General features: G+C 43.5%; 1 protein-coding gene across 1 annotated transcript in view; it reads left to right on the forward strand.

Moving 5' to 3' along the window:
- LOC126474414 (glutamate receptor ionotropic, NMDA 2B-like) overlaps nucleotides 1-17,514 on the forward strand; it is a 555,314-nt gene that overhangs the window by 3,041 nt on the left and 534,759 nt on the right. The window lies entirely within an intron of this gene.

Genomic DNA, 17,514 nt, shown 5'->3' on the forward strand with positions numbered 1-17,514 from the left:
TGCACCAACATCGATCTAAGTTAAACGAGGGAATCGACCGCGGTTATATTTAACCGGGGCTCTTTCCCGATTTTCTCGACATAACCACGGTTTTAGAAGCATACGCTATTAAGATGGCGGCGCGTTTTGATGTTATGAATGGCATTGAGGAAGATTTGTTATACCTTGACCTTTTAAATCGTGACCGAAATCGTGTTGGAGTGATTGTGGAAAGGGGAAACCCTTTTGAAGATTATGGTGACAGGAAGTTTGAAGAGAGATTTCGTCTGTCAAAAGAAACAGTGTGGTGGTTATTAAATCAAATTAATGTTTGGTTAGAATTTCCTACTGATCGGAATAACCCTGTTTCTCCGATAAACAGACTTTTGATTACTTTAAGGGCATATGCAACAGATGCATTCAACATTCTTATTGGGGACAACAGTAATATACATCGTACAACAGCACAACGAATCATCAGTGATGTATCAGACATCATAGCATCACTGTCTCCTCGCTTTATAAAATTTCCAACAAGAGAAGAAGTGCGCTCTGTTATGTATGGTTTTAGTCAATTGGACCGATTTCCTGGCGTTCTTGGTACCTTGGATTGTACCCATATAAGAATTCAGTCTCCTGGAGGACATAATGCTGAACTTTTCCGCAATAGGAAATCATATTTTTCCTTTAACTGTCAAACCATTAGTGATCACAATTTGTTAATAAGAGATATTGTCGCTCGATGGCCGGGCTCTGTGCACGACAGTACCATATTTCTCAACTACGCTCGCAGAGCTCAATTTGAAAACGGAGCAATACCACAAGGTCACTTATTGGGAGATAGTGGTTATGCATGTAAATCCTACTTGTTAACTCCACTTCTAAATCCGCAAAATGAAGCAGAGCATCGGTATAACAGGTCTCATATTAAAACTAGAAACACTGTTGAGAGAAAATACGGCATGTGGAAGAGAAGATTTCCCATATTATCTGTAGGAATAAGATGTAATCCACGGGAAGCAATGTCAATCATTGTGGGTGCAGCTGTCTTGCATAATATTGCGAGGAGTACAAGCAGTGATGAACCACCAGAAGATCCTGAAATTTCTCGACTTTTAAATCAGTTACGTGATGAGAGAGGCCCCAACATTGAAGACAACGAAGAAGTGCTACCTGGACAGCAGATGTATCGTGATGATACGTTACCTGGAAGAGCAGTTCGCCGTGCTATAATTAATGAACATTTCCGATAATCTAACATAAATTCAGACATTGTTCGTAATGAAAAATTATGATTATAGTTATGGGATTTCGCCGTATTTTCAATTTTTCAGATTATTTCAGCATGTAATCTATTTTGTTTCTGCTGTCTAGCGAACATAAAAGTACTCGCTGAACTAGGTGTGTGATGCGAAATTTGAGGTTTTGTTGTGACAGGGACAGGATGTGCTGCCTACAGACAGTTACCCAGCTGCTGCTTTTCTGAGATTTTTTTTAGTGTGGAACTGTTGCTAATTCATTATTAAAGAAATATTTCTTGCATCACATTAGTTTTGAAAGCAATGCAGTACTCTGTTATTTATATACATGTTCAGTTTCTGGGTATGTACTTAAATTTGAGAACATATGACTCCATTACATTTAGAGAGTGTGAGAGTAAAAGCGAGTGGAATAAAATATTAATTATATTTCTGTATTATGTTCACTATAGATCCTAAACATCTCTTAAATTTTCTACTGTAACAACAAATATGTGAATGTCCAACAGTTTTGCAATATTAAAAGAGCACATTCTTTATTATTAGAACCTTACAGTTTAGAGATTATTTTACTGCACTTCTCCTCATTAGTAATGCAATCTTATCACCTAGATAAGCTTAAAATTGTGAATATGCAGTACACACATGGGCACAAAATAATCATTTGTGTAATAACATAAAATATCAGATTGAGATTGTTTATTTGTTAAATTGTTTCCATGTTAATCACTACTCTTTATTTACAATATGATTTTCTTAAACATAAGTGTGTGTGGCTATAAGGTTGTGCAAAGAATTGAATTACGTTGTTAATTCTAGTCAGTCATGCGTGTAGCAGCACTTTACACAATATTATGCACAACTGTATAGCATTAAAAAAAATACATGAAATTGAAGACAAATTTGTGTTTAGAAATTGCCACCAAAAACAAGTCCTCATTGCTACAAAAGGCAATGGAATGTTGTCAGCAATGTCTAATACTTTGGGAATCAGTGCAAGAGCAATAATTAGTTAAGGAGTGTGCTACTTCGGAAGATATGAAAGCAGAACTGTAAGCTGTGAGTTGACAGTAGAAAGTGTCATACTTTAAGTTATTACTGAAAACTCCCTCCCTCACCCTGTCACTGATATTGATACAGTTTTTCACATATTTAATGCTCACCTGTAGGGAAGGGAATTCCTTGTCATTGCATAGTGGCACAGAAAAATGCCTCACTACAAATACAGTTGTGGCAGAAGTTCTGGGTTGCCATCATAAACATTAGCACGTGCAGAATATTGCTAAGAAAGCCACACATGCTATGACTACCATAGCAGAAACCAGTGACCCATCATAGGAATGCATTTCTGAAAATATCTTGCTACAAATTTTGCTGTGATAAAAGTTATGGGCTGACATTGTAAACATTAACAGGTGCAGAATATTGCTAGAGAAGCCACACAATTCTAATCTCACTACTGTCCATATTAGCAATGTATTATTCAATAATGCCTCTCTACAAATACTGTTATGATAAATGTTACAGGTTTCCACCACATATATTACCAAGTGGTGTGGCTAGGAAAGCCACATATGCTATGCTTACTTTTGCAGAAAAGGGAACCCACCACAGCAATGTATTTCTCAACATGCCTCACTTCAAATTGTACTGTCATAAAAGATATAGGTTCCCATTATAAACATTACCTGGTGAAGATTATTCCACGGAAAATGGCACACACAAAATTATGATTTGGAGCACTTTCCCTCATATTCTGGTACAAACAATGCAAAACATGATAACATTGGGCCTCATGTATATAACTGTTACAGCACATATGTTCATTCCAAAGTTAGAGTAACAAGGATGCTTTATTACTATTATTTTGTTTCATTAACAGTCTACCTCATTGTTAAGTCATTTAAGTAGAAATTGGCACCTGACGCTATGGCTGCAGGCCTGCAACTGACATGTATCTTACTTGTGTAAACTGCAGTGTTGCTAACCTGTTTTTATATATGAAGTAATTCTAATTTTAAGTGATTGGATGAAACTTAGTCCAGACCAAATAAGCTGTAAGCAGATATTAGACAGACACCAACTAGGATAGAAGCAGTATCACTAACAGGACAAACACAGAGAAACAATTTGAACTGTGAGACAATTTTAATACATTAGACAAAATACAACATAGCACAAAAAATTAAAAAAAATCACTGTCACAGGAAAAAAAGTCACGTGTCACTGGCATTTTTCTTCTTCCAGTACTTTAGTTTTTCTTTCAGGGCCAGAATCTTTAAATTTTTTATCCTCAGTTCCTTTTGGTGCTCTGTCTTCATCATGAGTAATTGGGCCTTCAGTAGTTCCACTCTCTTCTTGCACACATTGTCAATCCATGTATTTTTTGGCGTGCAAATGTTTTTATTCGGTTGATCAGGAGATTGTGAAACAGATTGCAACTGGGTGACATCCGCAAGAACATTATTTGGCGTCTCTTTACTTAATAATACGACAGGTGTGTGGGAAGTGCTACGTTGTGTGCACTCTGCTAACTCGACAACTGAAGCATGTGGCGTATTCTCACTGCACTGCATTTCACTGCTCTCCATGTTGACAAGACCCACAATCATGCTGAACTGTGCATCGGAATCATATGCATTTGTTAACGGTTTCATTGAGGAACCAACAATTTCTAATAGTTTAGCCCGATCATGGATCGTGGTTTTTTGGGTAGGCTTCCCCCCACCTGTTTTATACACTTCCACCTTTTCTTCTGCAAGGTCTTTTCGAAGTCTTCTTTTCATATTTTCATAACAGGTTTTCAGCCTGCCACAGGATCTTTTTGTCACACCTGAAATTAAATAAAAGTAGTTTGTAGTACCATAAATTAATTCTTATATTATTTGCATTCATAAGTCCATTTTGCGTTCTGAGGCTCTTAACTTATAACTGCAATAAAAATCGAAGATCTGTATATGGCTTTTGTTTACATATCAGTTCATTAAAAAGAAAGTGGTTTAGGCATATATGAAGAATACGGCACAGGGCTAAGTGAGAAACGTATGTTCACAATTTTCAACATAAAAGCTTCCGTTAGTCACATAATATTTAGTTACCAGTAGCACGGCATTGGATTTTAAATTTAAAACCAACAAAACAATTCCAACCGTAAATGTGCATAGTCCTATCACGTATTTCAGTGGTACGCCAATAATAGTTTTGAATTTCAAACTAAAAGCCAGTGTGTCCCATATCCTACGCTTACGATGAACCAAGAAAAGTTATTTATTTATGAGTAAACTTACCAGGAGTAGAATTAAATTGCGCCTCCACATGAGACCACATTGCCTGTTTTTCTTTTAAGCTGTGGCCGTCGGCTTTCTTATTTTCAAGAACGGATGCATTTGCACCCGCCAGATCAAGAAGTACATCTATCTCGTACTTCGAGAAATTCGGTGTTATTCTTTTATTCTCCATTATTCTCCAAAAAAGAAACCAACAGATCAGAAATAGGTACCGAGGTACGTAAACACACTTCTGCTTGTCAACGGAAAAAACAGCAAAGATAGAACGTGGCACCAGTGATTATCTGTGCGATTTCTTGTTTACTAACATCTTTGCGTTGCCAGGGCACGTTCCATTGCAATGTAGAGAGTTTACCGCGGTCTAATGCACAGTTGGCTGACGACGGTTTGCTGACCAGCGATTAACGTTGGTGCACTGCAGAAACATTTTAAACGGGATTTACTTTTAACCATGATCGCGGGACCTTGGTTATCATGCTTTTTGACCGGGGTTGGTGCAATCGGCCATTAGTGGTGACTGTCGCATTTTCCCATTAGATGTCGATTATATACACGAAGCTATGAGTGCGATCGCTATGAGCTCCTAGATTTCCAGACTGCTTTTGACACCGTTCTTCGTAAGCGGTTAATATTAAATTGCGTACTTAATAAGCATAAATCTGTTGCACGACTATATTGAATATTCTTATCAGACGAGTAGCAATTTCGTAGTTATTGACGGGTAGTCATGTAATGAAACCCGGAGTTCCCCGAGATTTTTAGGACCTCTGTTGTTCTCGGTCTGTGCAAAGGTTGTAGGAGACAATCTGCGACACTCTCTTACGTTGCTAACATATGATGCTATCGTTGGCTCTACAGTAAAGTTAACAGGAAATCAAAATGAATTGTAAAACAATTTAGATGATGTACCACAATGTGCGAAAAGTGGCAAATAACCCCAGCCAATCAAAATTGTGATCCGTTCCAATGAATCCTAAAATAATTTCGTTAAATTTCGAGAGATTTTAATTAATAACAACTTAAATTGAAATCATCACATAGAAAGCTTACCAAGGACTGTATTTTATTGGGAGGACACTTAGAAGACGCAACGTATCTACTAAACAGGCTGCCTACACTACGCTAGTCCATCCTCTTATGGAATATTGTCCGCGATAGGGGATCCTTATAATATCGACGGAAGACATCGAAAAATTTCAAACAAAGGAAGATCGTTTCGCGTTATCAAGAAAGAGGGGAGAGAGAACCACAGATATATCAAGCAAGTTGGGATGACAATAATTAAAATAAAGGCGATTTTCGTTGCTGCGAGGTATTTTCAAGAAATTTTCATCATCAACTTTCTCCTCCCAAAGACAAAATATTTTGTTGATTCCCACCTCCATTGGGATAAACGACTGTCATAATAAAACAAGAAAAGCCAGAGCTAGCGAGAAAACTTTTAGTTGTCTATTTTTTCCATATCCAGTCGAGAAGTAATCGTCAAATTGGTCTATAAACCGACTGTCAAACGTGTAAAAGTGAACTGTATAGTAATGTACACTGCAGGACTAGCAAGTGAAACACGCAGAAGACATGGTCTGATGTCAACGTATCTTCGTACGCGTACCTAGCATCGGCGGGTACGCAAACGATAAGAGCTGCGTTTCTCTCTGACATGTAGAACGATCACCAGAGTGCATTAGTACTGTTAGGAAACCTGGTCGTGAACACTGTATCAGATGTACGGTGCTCTTGTTAACAAATTGCGGGTCATATCCAAAATGTCTCCATGTAGTGCAGTGTTGTAATTTTCCGAACCAGCCGAAGAAGGTACCACTCATCGTCTAGTCCAGTGTTGCCCTTTTCACAAGCATGCGACATTTTAAACAATTTCATTTAATGTTTATTTTGAATATAAAAGTCTCGCAGTGACATTTCATTTCTTTTATGTTACGTTTTATGGAAATACACCGCTAACAATGCTTATGTCTGTTCAATATGAATTTTGTTGTTTATTTGGACAACGATTCTACTTTTTACTTAACGTAATCTGACCTTAAAAGTAGAGGTTAGTGACAGAGTCCGCGACATGCAATATTTATTATTGAGTACTGCAGTCCATAGTTTTTTTTTTTTTTTCAAAGAATGTCATGATCTGTCCTCTACATTTTAAGAAGTCCTTTTATGGAGATTATCTGTGGGAAAAACGACTAAGTTGAGATTGTACCATGCATACCCACAATGGGAAATTTGGCAACTATAGGTACACTTTTCTCGTAAACTGTTAGTGACAATATTATAAAATTGTAATGGCTGTTAGACGAAGGCTTTTTTCTTTATCGACGTATTTTTGTAGAGAAGTAGATTGTACAAGGACAGTTCAAAAAATCCCAGAACGCTGGTAATTTTGCGCCAATGGCGTGCTGGAGCGAAATGTGGCTGGCATCTCTGCACACGCCCGTGTTTAACGTGTAACTGCGGGAAGTTTCATTGTTGTATGTCTGTTAGTTATTGTTCAGTGCCGTGTTCAGTACAGCGTTGTGTGGCACAGTTTGCGAATTTCGAGATGCCACAGTTACAGGAGCAACGTGTCTGCATTAAATTTTGCGTGAAATTCAAGAAAACCTTTACAGAGACACACTAATCATGCAGGAAGCCTACAGTGGTGAGTGCTTAAGCCGCATTGTGTTACGAATGAGTCACACTGTTTAAACATAGCCGAACGAAAGTTAAAGACAACCCTCGTTCATGGCGCTCTTCGACGTCTACTGACGACGCTCATCTCAGGAACTTCAACGAAATTGTGAGTGCCAATCGACGACTGAATGTCCGGGAGACTGGAAAAGAATGTAACATTTCAGTGGGATCATGTCATGAAACATTGGCACGGCACCCTAGAATGCTTGGTGTTGCCGCCAAGTTCGTCCCACAGCTCATTAGTCAAGACCAGAAAGACCTTCGGCTCGCAGTCTGTGAAGAGCTTTTGGATCGCGCAAATGGGAACGAGATGTTCGTTAAGCGATTCATAACCGGTGATGAGACTTGGGTCTACGGTTATCATGTTGAGATCAAGGTTCAGAAAGGGTCGGGGAAGTTTATCCAAGACCAAAAAAAGCTCCTTAGGTCAGGCTAAATAATAAAGCCGTACTGATAGTTTTCTTTGAAGGATTAGTTCATCATGAATTCGTACAAACTTTTAATCGATGGTACTATTGGGACGTGTTGCGGCGCCTGCGAGAAAATGTGAGAAGGAAACGGCCTGAAATGTGGCGAGACAATTCGTGGTGGCTCTTGCATCACGATAATGCATCCGCACTTTCATCCTTGTTGGTGGGCGACTGTTGCACCAAAACGAAATCACTGTTGTGTCTCATCCTCCGTACTCTCCAGACCCAGCTCTGAGCATATTTTTTATTTCCAAAGTTGAAAACCCAGTTGAAAGGAAGAAGATTTGCAACGATAGCTGAGAGAAAAGAAATTTCGCAGACGGCGCTTTGCGCGATACAGCAAGAGGAGTACCAACACTGCTTCCGGAAGTGGAAACGCCGTTGGGAGCGGTGTAACAACTGTTGAGGAGAGTACTTCGAAGGAGATTTTGCACGATTAGTAAATGGTAAGCGTAGAAAAATTTTATGGACGAAGTTCTGAAAATTTTTCAACAGCCCTCGTATAACTTCTTTGTAGAGAAATTTTTTCCAAGTTTTACAAAAATTTCAAAATATTTCAGTTTTATTAATTCGTAATTTATAAAATATTAAATTTTCCGTCTTTAAAAATGCATCAATGATGTTCTGCTCAGTTAGTATAAAATTTTTAGATTTTACGGTTTTATGATGGTTCGTTCCTCAGAAAATTTATCTAAACATTAAAATAATAAAATCTCAGATAAGATGTTTTAAAGTTGAATGTAGTTTGTTACTCACCTTCGAACCTCCAGGCGCCGTACCCTGGGTCATCTGCAGTCTTTTCTTCCTCCATGGCCCTCCTAGTATTCCTTGACAGCGTCCTTGCCTTCTTACTTATCATAGTCACTTCGCAATTTACTTTCTTCACACGTGCGGCATCCAACTTGGAACAAGCCATCACCATATTTTTCCCATGTTGAATGCCTAACTTTTGAAGCATCGTAAGTCTCCCCATATTGCCATCATTAAATGAATGAACTGAATCATAAAAACTCAAATTCAGAGTATCTTTACCTACATACAGTGTTTGAAGAACTCTATACCATATGATACCGTTAAATGATTCATTTGGGTTCTCTGTTTCTCCGTGCAAACACTTACACAACAGGTTTGGATCAGTCAGACTTCTTAAAACGGCTTGTACTAAATTGCAAAATTCAACAGGCAATGAATACCTATGACTATATAGTTTACCAGCTGCTTGAGCACAGTTGTACTGCACCACCAGGAGGTCCTTTTGGGCACAATTCATGATAAGGCTCCTCGTCAGTTGATAGTTTATATAAATGAATTAGCCAGATATCCTGCTCTATTTTCATCTCACTGTCACAGTTACTTCTAATTGCCATACCGTAACAGTTCTGCAAACTCTCTGTCTCCTCGTCTGTAAGTTTACCTTTGCCAGTAATTTTATGCTTTTCATATCTTTCCTCAACTTACGAAGGCGAGTTCCCATTTTTTCCTGGACCTGCCTAATACGGTCCAGCTTTCCCACACTGACATCTCCAAATGGATTTTCTTCTACCACACTCTTGTAGCTCTTACTGTCTCCATCCCCTAAATATTTCTCATACCTTACCCGAGTCATATCAACTGACCTGGAAAAAATGCTTACTGCAACTACAGTTTCCATGTTCCCGCTGGACCCTTCAACATTTACCTTACACACAGTACTTTCTTCATAAGATTTAAATTTTCCTTTATCCTTTATAAATGTACTCTTATAACAGTATTTACTCAGTATCTTTACATCTAGCACTTTACCATTAATCTTGCTTGCTAGAGTTACTGCACCATTCAGAGTTGTGTTCCCCTACGCTGCCACGTCCCATCAACAGCCACAACCGAGCGAGGTGGCGCAGCGGTTAGCACACTGGACTCGCACTCGGGAGAACGACGGTTCAAACCCGCATTCGGCTATCCTGAATTAGGTTTTCTATTAATTCCCTAGATCGCCTAAGGCAAATGCCGGGATGGTTCCTTTTAAAGCCCTCACACAGTGGACCGATGACCTCACTGTTTGGTCCCTCCTCCAAAACAACCAGCCAACCAAAACCCTCAACAATATCTGTAGAATTATCATTAATTTCCATTGCCTCGTAGACGGCAGCTTTCGTAGAGGCAACAGCACAATGTTTAGCAGCTTCAAATAGTTTACCTGTATACTTTTGGGATCTAATCAGGCCACTTGAGATATTCATTACTGCAAATAGTGTCTTACCAGCTAGTTCACTTTTACCTATAATATTCAATCCATATCCAACTAATATTAGTTTCGTACCCACTGTCAATCTTGCTGCTGTTACGAAATGAATACTGAGCTCTACAGTTCCTGCATGTCAGAAATAGTTTACTTGCAAGACCATACCTTGCAGTGGTGTCTTCAAGACAAAATAAACTGTCATTAACATCATATACTTTACAGCTTGCAAGTGAAGGTGTTGCAGATGACAACAATTCAATATCTGTGACAACATTACTACGTGTCTGTTATCCATTATTTCATTATTATATTTAGTATTTACTAAAGAGCCTACACTTGAATCACTGTTCATTTACCTTCTGGATGCACTGGTACTAATATTTTCACTGCTAGAAATACCACTTGCAATCACGTAGGAAATTGAAGTACATGTGGAATCTAACCTTGAACAACCTGAAGCACTCTCACTGACCAAACCCTATTATATGCACTAATATCATCTGTTAGTTTCGGCTTTCTTCCAGATCCTTCTTTGCATTTCTTGTATACTCTTACAGTACGCGGTTAGTTGTTATAAAAACAAATTTCACGTTGAAAACATGTGCAGAAAACTCGCCGGAAATACGAGGAATAAATGAAAGTTGATCGTGAACAGGGGAGTCAACCGTGAGCACGAAATATCGTCGTAAGTCGACAAATAAAGTATTTAAAATTCATGAAGTTAATAGAAGGCAAAAGCGGGGCGTGGCAACTTATGCTGCCCTTAAAATGCATTAACATTTAACGCCTTTAATGGCTAAATGCCATTTTTTTGCTCATCAGTCTTACGACTGGTTTGATGCGGCCCGCCACCAATTCCTATCCTGTGCTAACCTCTTCATCTCAGAGTAGCACTTGCAACCTTCGTCCTCTATTATCTGCTATCTTCAGCCAAGATACATAAATAGAGAGAAAGACATTTAAAAACAAAATAAAGGAGATAACATGGCGGAATACAGAAACAATTCAATGGTTCAATTGACACTGAGCACTATGGGACTTAACTTCTGAGGTCATCAGTCCCCTACAACTTAGAACCCTAACTAACCTAAGGACATCACACACATCCATGCCCGAGGCAGGATTCGAACCTGCGACGTAGTGGTCGCGCGGTTCCAGACTGTAGACCCTAGAACCGCTCGGCCACTTCGGCCGGCGATATAGAAACAAAAAAGGTGGAACAGAAGCAAATAAGACATAAAAAGCGGTGGCACACTCATACCGAATATAAACCTGGGCGGATCTGCATGGGAGGGGGACAAGCGAAATGGGAAGAAGGGGAAGGAGGCGAGGAGGAGGGGAGAGAAAGGGGGATGAGGTGGGGGGCACGCCGAAGGAGAGCTAGGAAGGGAAGGGACGGAAGAGGAAAAAAGCCGAGGAGTGCGTGCCGGGACTCAGGGAGGGAAGAAGGAAAATACGCTCTGGCAGAAGGAGGGGTGAGAAAAAGGGGGTCCTGGGGAGGGGAGGGGACGGATCAAGGCCAGGTTATAGTTGGAAGGAAGTGTACGAAGACGTTTTCCACTCTGTCTTATATAGTGCGCTGATAGTACTGCCGCACATGTGTTGCAGTCACGGAGACAGAAGGGCCACACCGCCCTGCGACAGCGCCCTCGCTGGTGGAACTACAATACTCAGCTGCCATCGGTATTGTTGCTGGCCGCAGCTATCGAAGTCTCATGGCGTCTTCGTCTCGAGCAAATTTCGGAGATTACGGGATTCTATGCGTTATTCAATTGGTAACCACTGTCACGGTTCATTAGACTTTTTGGGACTCCATTATCAAAGAATCAGTTGAAACACGCATTGCGGGAAATCTACTGAACCGTGACAGTGGTTACCACTTGAATAACGCATGGAATTCCGTCATCTCCGAAATTTGCTCGAGACGAAGACGCCAGAAGACTTCGATAGCTGCGGCCAGCGATAATACCGATGGCAGCTGAATATTGTAGTTCCACCACCGTGGGCGCTGTCGCTGGGCAGTGTGGCCCTTCTGTCTCCGTGACTGCAACACATGTGCGGCAGTACTATCAGCGCACTATATAAGACGGAGTGGGGAACGCCTTCGCCATCTAGAGGGTTGGATTCCCTCCTTTGAAGGCACAAGATGACAGAGCCTGGGCTACCCTCAGGGTGTGATCTACGTCTTCGAAGCGCTAGTTGCTGTTCCTGTTACGTTTGCTGTCTGTCTGTCTGCCGCCTGCTGCTGCTGTTATTGCCGTCTGTCCATCCACCTGTTCGCCGTCCATCCTCGTCGCCGTAGCCTGCTGTCCGTCCGTCGCTGTCCGTCTGCCACCATTGCCATCCGACCGCCATCGTCCATCGCCGCCGCCACCTGCTGTCCGTCCGTCGCTGTTCGTCCACCATGAGCACTCCCACCTCCACTGTCATTTACACCTCCCCTCCCCCTCGTCCACAGTCACTTCCTGGCTTCCCTCTTTACACCTCACCTCCCCTCCCCCCACCTACCCATTCCCCTAGCTCCCCCCCAGCTGTGTACCCCTATCTCGAGTCCCTTCCTCCAGGTCACTTCATCATCGGCATCCCCAGTATGCATCACGTCACGCCGAGCCACCATCGACACCACTGAACCAGCTGCTTCTCCCAACGACTCCACGACACCACCAGGATCTGCCACCTGCCACTTCCCTCTCCTCCCAGTCCCACTCCCCTCCTCCCAGCCTCCAGTCTCCGAAAAACCCCAAAAGCACGTCATTACCGACTCTGCTCCCACCACTTCCCACAAAAAGTCAACACCTCCTCCACCTCCTCCCATTGACTCCATGGGAACCACCCCTCGCCCAGCCACCCATACCACAGCCCCACCCTCCACACCTTTGTCCTGTCAAACCCCAATCCTAAGTTTCATGATACCCGTACACTCACCATGGAGATACGAAAGTATTTACCTGGTCCTCCCATCTCCCAACTCATTCCCCGCAGGGACGCAGTCCTTATCAAGTCCCCATCCCCCTCCTTTCACACAGACCTCCTCTGTAAAATCCCACGTGTTATGTTTGGCCCCTGTGCATCTCTGACACCTTCCTCTCCTATTCCTCTCCTCATCAGCTCCAGCCACCATGTTGCGGCCCACTTACACTGCTGTGATCACCAAACTCAGCCCAGTGATCAAGGAGGATGAGGTTTTGGCGTAACTAAACTCCTGTCCAGACCTCGAAATCCGCTCTGCCAACTGTATCCACAACGCCTCTGGTCCCACCTACTTCATGTAGGTCTTCTCGAAGTCTGCCCCCTCCATTGACTATCAGGGTGCCCTGATTTACTACTGTCACCACCCTGTCGAATGTTCCAAATCCCCTCCCCAGCGATGCCACATGTACAGCGACCAACTGACCCCCAACTGCAAACCCCCCCCCCCCATCTGTCCCCATTGAAAGACCTCCAACTTTCTTAGAAACTGCCCCAACCTCGCTGCTCTTCCTTCCTGTAACACCTGCAATGCCCCCCTCACACTACTCCCACAAGTGTAAAGCCAAACCCCCTCCAGCCACCCACAAGCTTACAGTCCCTGTCCATCCCGTTGATCCCCCTGTCCACCACAACAATTCCCTCCATTCACCCCCCACAGCTGAGGACATCATCCAGTTAATTACCACTGTCCTCCAAAACATTCACCCTTTTCAGCACCCCCACACCTTCCAACAAATGTCCCTTGCCCTCCACTCCGTTTTCCACCTGAACACCTTTGCCATTACTCCCACAACCAAGCCCACTTCACCTTCACCCGCATCAACACCCTAGTTTAAGCCTCTTCCCTTCCCTCTCTCCCCCCCTCTCTTCCAGTCATGGCGTGGCACGAGTATCGCATCCTCTTCCAGACCATTCTTTCCTTCCACACCAACAAATACCTACTCATACACACCCTCTCCCACCACCAGGTCGACATCTTCCTCTTGAATGAAACCTTTCTCCAGTCCCACCATTCTATCTGCACCTCTCCCTATATCCTCCACTGCACTCACTCCTGGTGCTCATGCGCCTGGTGGAGTCCAGCCACAACCTCTCCTAAATGACCCCACAGAACACCTTATCCTCAGCGTCTTCTTCCCAATCCTCACCATTACCTGTGCCACCATCTATGTCCCCTCCAGCGCTTCTCTTCCTTATGACTTCATCTCCCACATTGACTGCACCACCTATGTGATTGCCGCCGACCTCAACATCCAAAGCCACTCCCCTGGTGATGGCATCAGTTACTCTCCATGATCCAAGGTGATCTTGTTCCCCTTCCCCAGCACACCTGGCCTGAAAGTGACACCACACCCAATGTTGTCATTGCCTCCGCCAAATTCCTTGGGCATATCACTGTCGCCATCCTTGACCCCACATGTAGTGATCACCTCCCTGTCCTTCTCACCATAACGTTTGTTCACCACCCCTCTCCGGCTCTCCACCCTGCACCCCCTCGCAAGGTCGTCCATGACTACCACCGTGCCAACTGGGATGCCTAATGGGAATCCGTCACCACCCAGGTCGAAAGCCACCCTCTTACCTATCGCCATCCTGACGACATCATCCAAGCCTCGTCCTTCATTCAGAAGGTAATTACTGTCGCTGTGGAGGCCCATGTTCCTACTAAAATCATCCACCCCCGCCGTCCCACTCTCCCTCTGTGGGTTGTCCTCCTCCTCCATGAATCATTCCGCCTCTATCGCTCCTTCCTGCGCTCTCATGACAGGGATACATACCAACGCCACTTGCAAATACAGCAACACATATGGAACATTATTACAGCAAAGAAACCTCGGGACTGTCGCCAGACCTGCACATGACTCAATGCCACCCTCCCTATCAACTCCTCTAAGTACTGATCTGTCGTCCATCGCCTTACTGGTTACCATTCTGCTCCCCACTATCCCCCTTCTCCATAACAGCTGTCCCCTCCCTGACAACCACAGTAAGGCCACCCACATCACTTCCCACCTTTCCAAGGTCTTCTCCATCCCAGATGATTCCCACTTTGATTATTCTCTTTTCCCCATCGTCATGGAACGTTGCGATACCTCGGTCGCTCCACTTGCTCCTAGTCTCCAGTACTTGCAGCAGTTGCCCCCCTCTGACATCAACACTCCAATCACAGCACAAGACATTAAACTTATCCTCTGGTCCAAATGCAACATGACCCCTGGTCATGACTGTGTCACCTACTGCCACCATAGAGAAAGCGCCATTTCCTTCCTGACTGTGCTCACCCATCTCTACAATGTCTCTGGCGCCATCCTTCCTATGTCACCCTCCACAACACCAACTCCCATATCTTTTATCCCACTGCTGATGTCCCCCAGGGCTCTGTCATCTCCCCTCTCCTTTATCTCTTGTATACCTCTGATATGCCCAAGGCACCCCCACCTGCCCACTTCTCCAGTATGCTGATGACACTGCCTTCCTGGCTCTCTACCCTATCCTTCAATAATCCCAATGCACCCTCCAAACCTACCTTGACCAGTTCACCAATTGGTGAAACCAGTGGTTCCTAGGTCTTCACCCCTCCAAAACCCAGGCAATCATCATAGGCTGCACCACCTGCTCCTCCCATTTCCATGATTTCTACCTCACCCTTTATGGTCGTCCCATCCAGCTCACCCCTACCCTGAAATACCTTTGCCACACCCTCGATCATCATCTCACCTGGAACCCTCACCTCCTGACCACCCAGCAGAAAGCCCATTCCTGCCTCTGCCTCCTGAAACTCCTTTCTGGCCAGACATGGGGATTGCATCCTTCCACCATCCTCCACACCTACAAATTCCTCATCCGTACAATCCTCTGTTTTGCTAGCATTGATGGATCTCTGCACCTATCCACTCTTACAAGGCCCTCCAAATCCTCGAATTCCATGTGCTCTGCCTTGCATTCTGTATCTGCCTTCCTTCCCCCACATGGCTCCTGTATGAACTCATACCCTTCCCCCAACTACTCCTTTTCCTCCAACATCTCTGCATCCTTTACACTATCCACAAGCGTGATCCCCCCACCCCCTTCCTTCCACCCCCCTCTCATTGCTGCACCTCTATCGCTGTATCCCTCCCTCTCTCCACCTCCACACCCTCCATCTCCTTCATCAGGGCAGTTTCCAGCGCCTCCCCATCCCAGATGATGAACTTCACCATGACATATACCCTTCCTGCCAACTATAACCTGGCCTTGTATCCAGCCTCCCCAGGGCCCCCTGTTTCCTCTCCCCTCCTTCTCCCAGAGCGGATTTTCCTCCTTCCCCCCACCCCCTGAGACCCTGTACGCCATTCTAACCTCTCTCTGTCCCATCTCTCTCCCTCCCTGGCCCTATTTGGCGAGCCTCCCACCCACCTCCCCCTCTTTTCCCTCCCTCCCTCCCTCCCTTTCTCCCCTTCTCCCCTTCTCCCTTATCTCCTTGCACGTGGCAGATCCTCAGTTTTGATCATCCTCATCAGTGTGCCACATCATTGTTGTGTTTGGTGCTGTTCTCCTGTGCGTCGAGAGGTGTGATTTTAATTGTGTGCTGGCCTTGTACTTAATGTTACTGTCAGTGGTTGTTAAGTGCTACGCCATCCGTCGATACTTTTATGCTCCAGTCATACTACGCCTTGTGTTCTTTAAATTGTCCCAGTATGTGGTTCTTTGTGAGAGAATTTTACCCCCTTTTTTATATCTATGTACACCATGTTTTCTCCTTAATGTTATTTTTAAATGTCTTCTATTGTATGTTCTATGTCTTTTGGAAAGATAGCTGGCAGTTGTCCAGCCGAAATATCGTGTAATGAAGTTCACGACGACCGGCTGCAAGCCCAAAATCGTTTTGAACAGTTGATTCGCCAGGAAAATTTCAAATTTTACATTCTCGCACTTGTCAGCTCTTGCCGTCTTCGGAATTGTGTGGATGATGCTTTTCCGAAAGTCAGATGGTATGTTGCCAGACTCATACATTCTACACACGAATGTGAATAATCGTTTTGTTGCCACTTCACCCAGTTGTTTTAGAATTTCTTATGGAATGGTATCTATCCATTCTGCCTTATTTGATTTTAAGTCCTCCAGAGGTCTTTTAAATTCTGATTCTAATACTGAATCCTTTATCTCTTCTAAATCTACTCCTGTTTCTTCTTCTATCACATCAGACCAATCTTCCCCCTCATAGCGGTTTTCAATGTATCAGTTCCACCTATCCGCTCTCTCCTCTGCATTTAACAGTGGAATTCCCGTCGCACTCTTAATGTTATCACCCTCGCTTTTAATGTCACCGAAGGTTGTTTTGACTTTCCTGTATGCTAAGTCTCTCCTTCCGACAATCATTTCTTTTTCGATGTCTCCACATTTTTCCTGCAGCCATTTCTCCTTTGCTTCCCTGAACTTCCTATTTCGTCCTTCCTCAACGACTTGTATTTCTGCATTTCTGAGGCATTTATGAGTTTTCAGGAATATTTTTGTACGTCCTCCTTTCATCGATCAGTTGAAGTATTTCTTCTGTTACCCATGGTTTCTTCGCAGTTACCTCCTTTGTATCTATGTTTTCCTTCCGAACTACAGTGATGGCTGTTTTTAGAATGGACATTCCTCCTCAACTGTAATGCCTACAGAGCTAT

Source organism: Schistocerca serialis, chromosome 4, assembly GCF_023864345.2.
Source record: "Schistocerca serialis cubense isolate TAMUIC-IGC-003099 chromosome 4, iqSchSeri2.2, whole genome shotgun sequence".
Lineage (NCBI taxonomy): Eukaryota > Metazoa > Arthropoda > Insecta > Orthoptera > Acrididae > Schistocerca > Schistocerca serialis.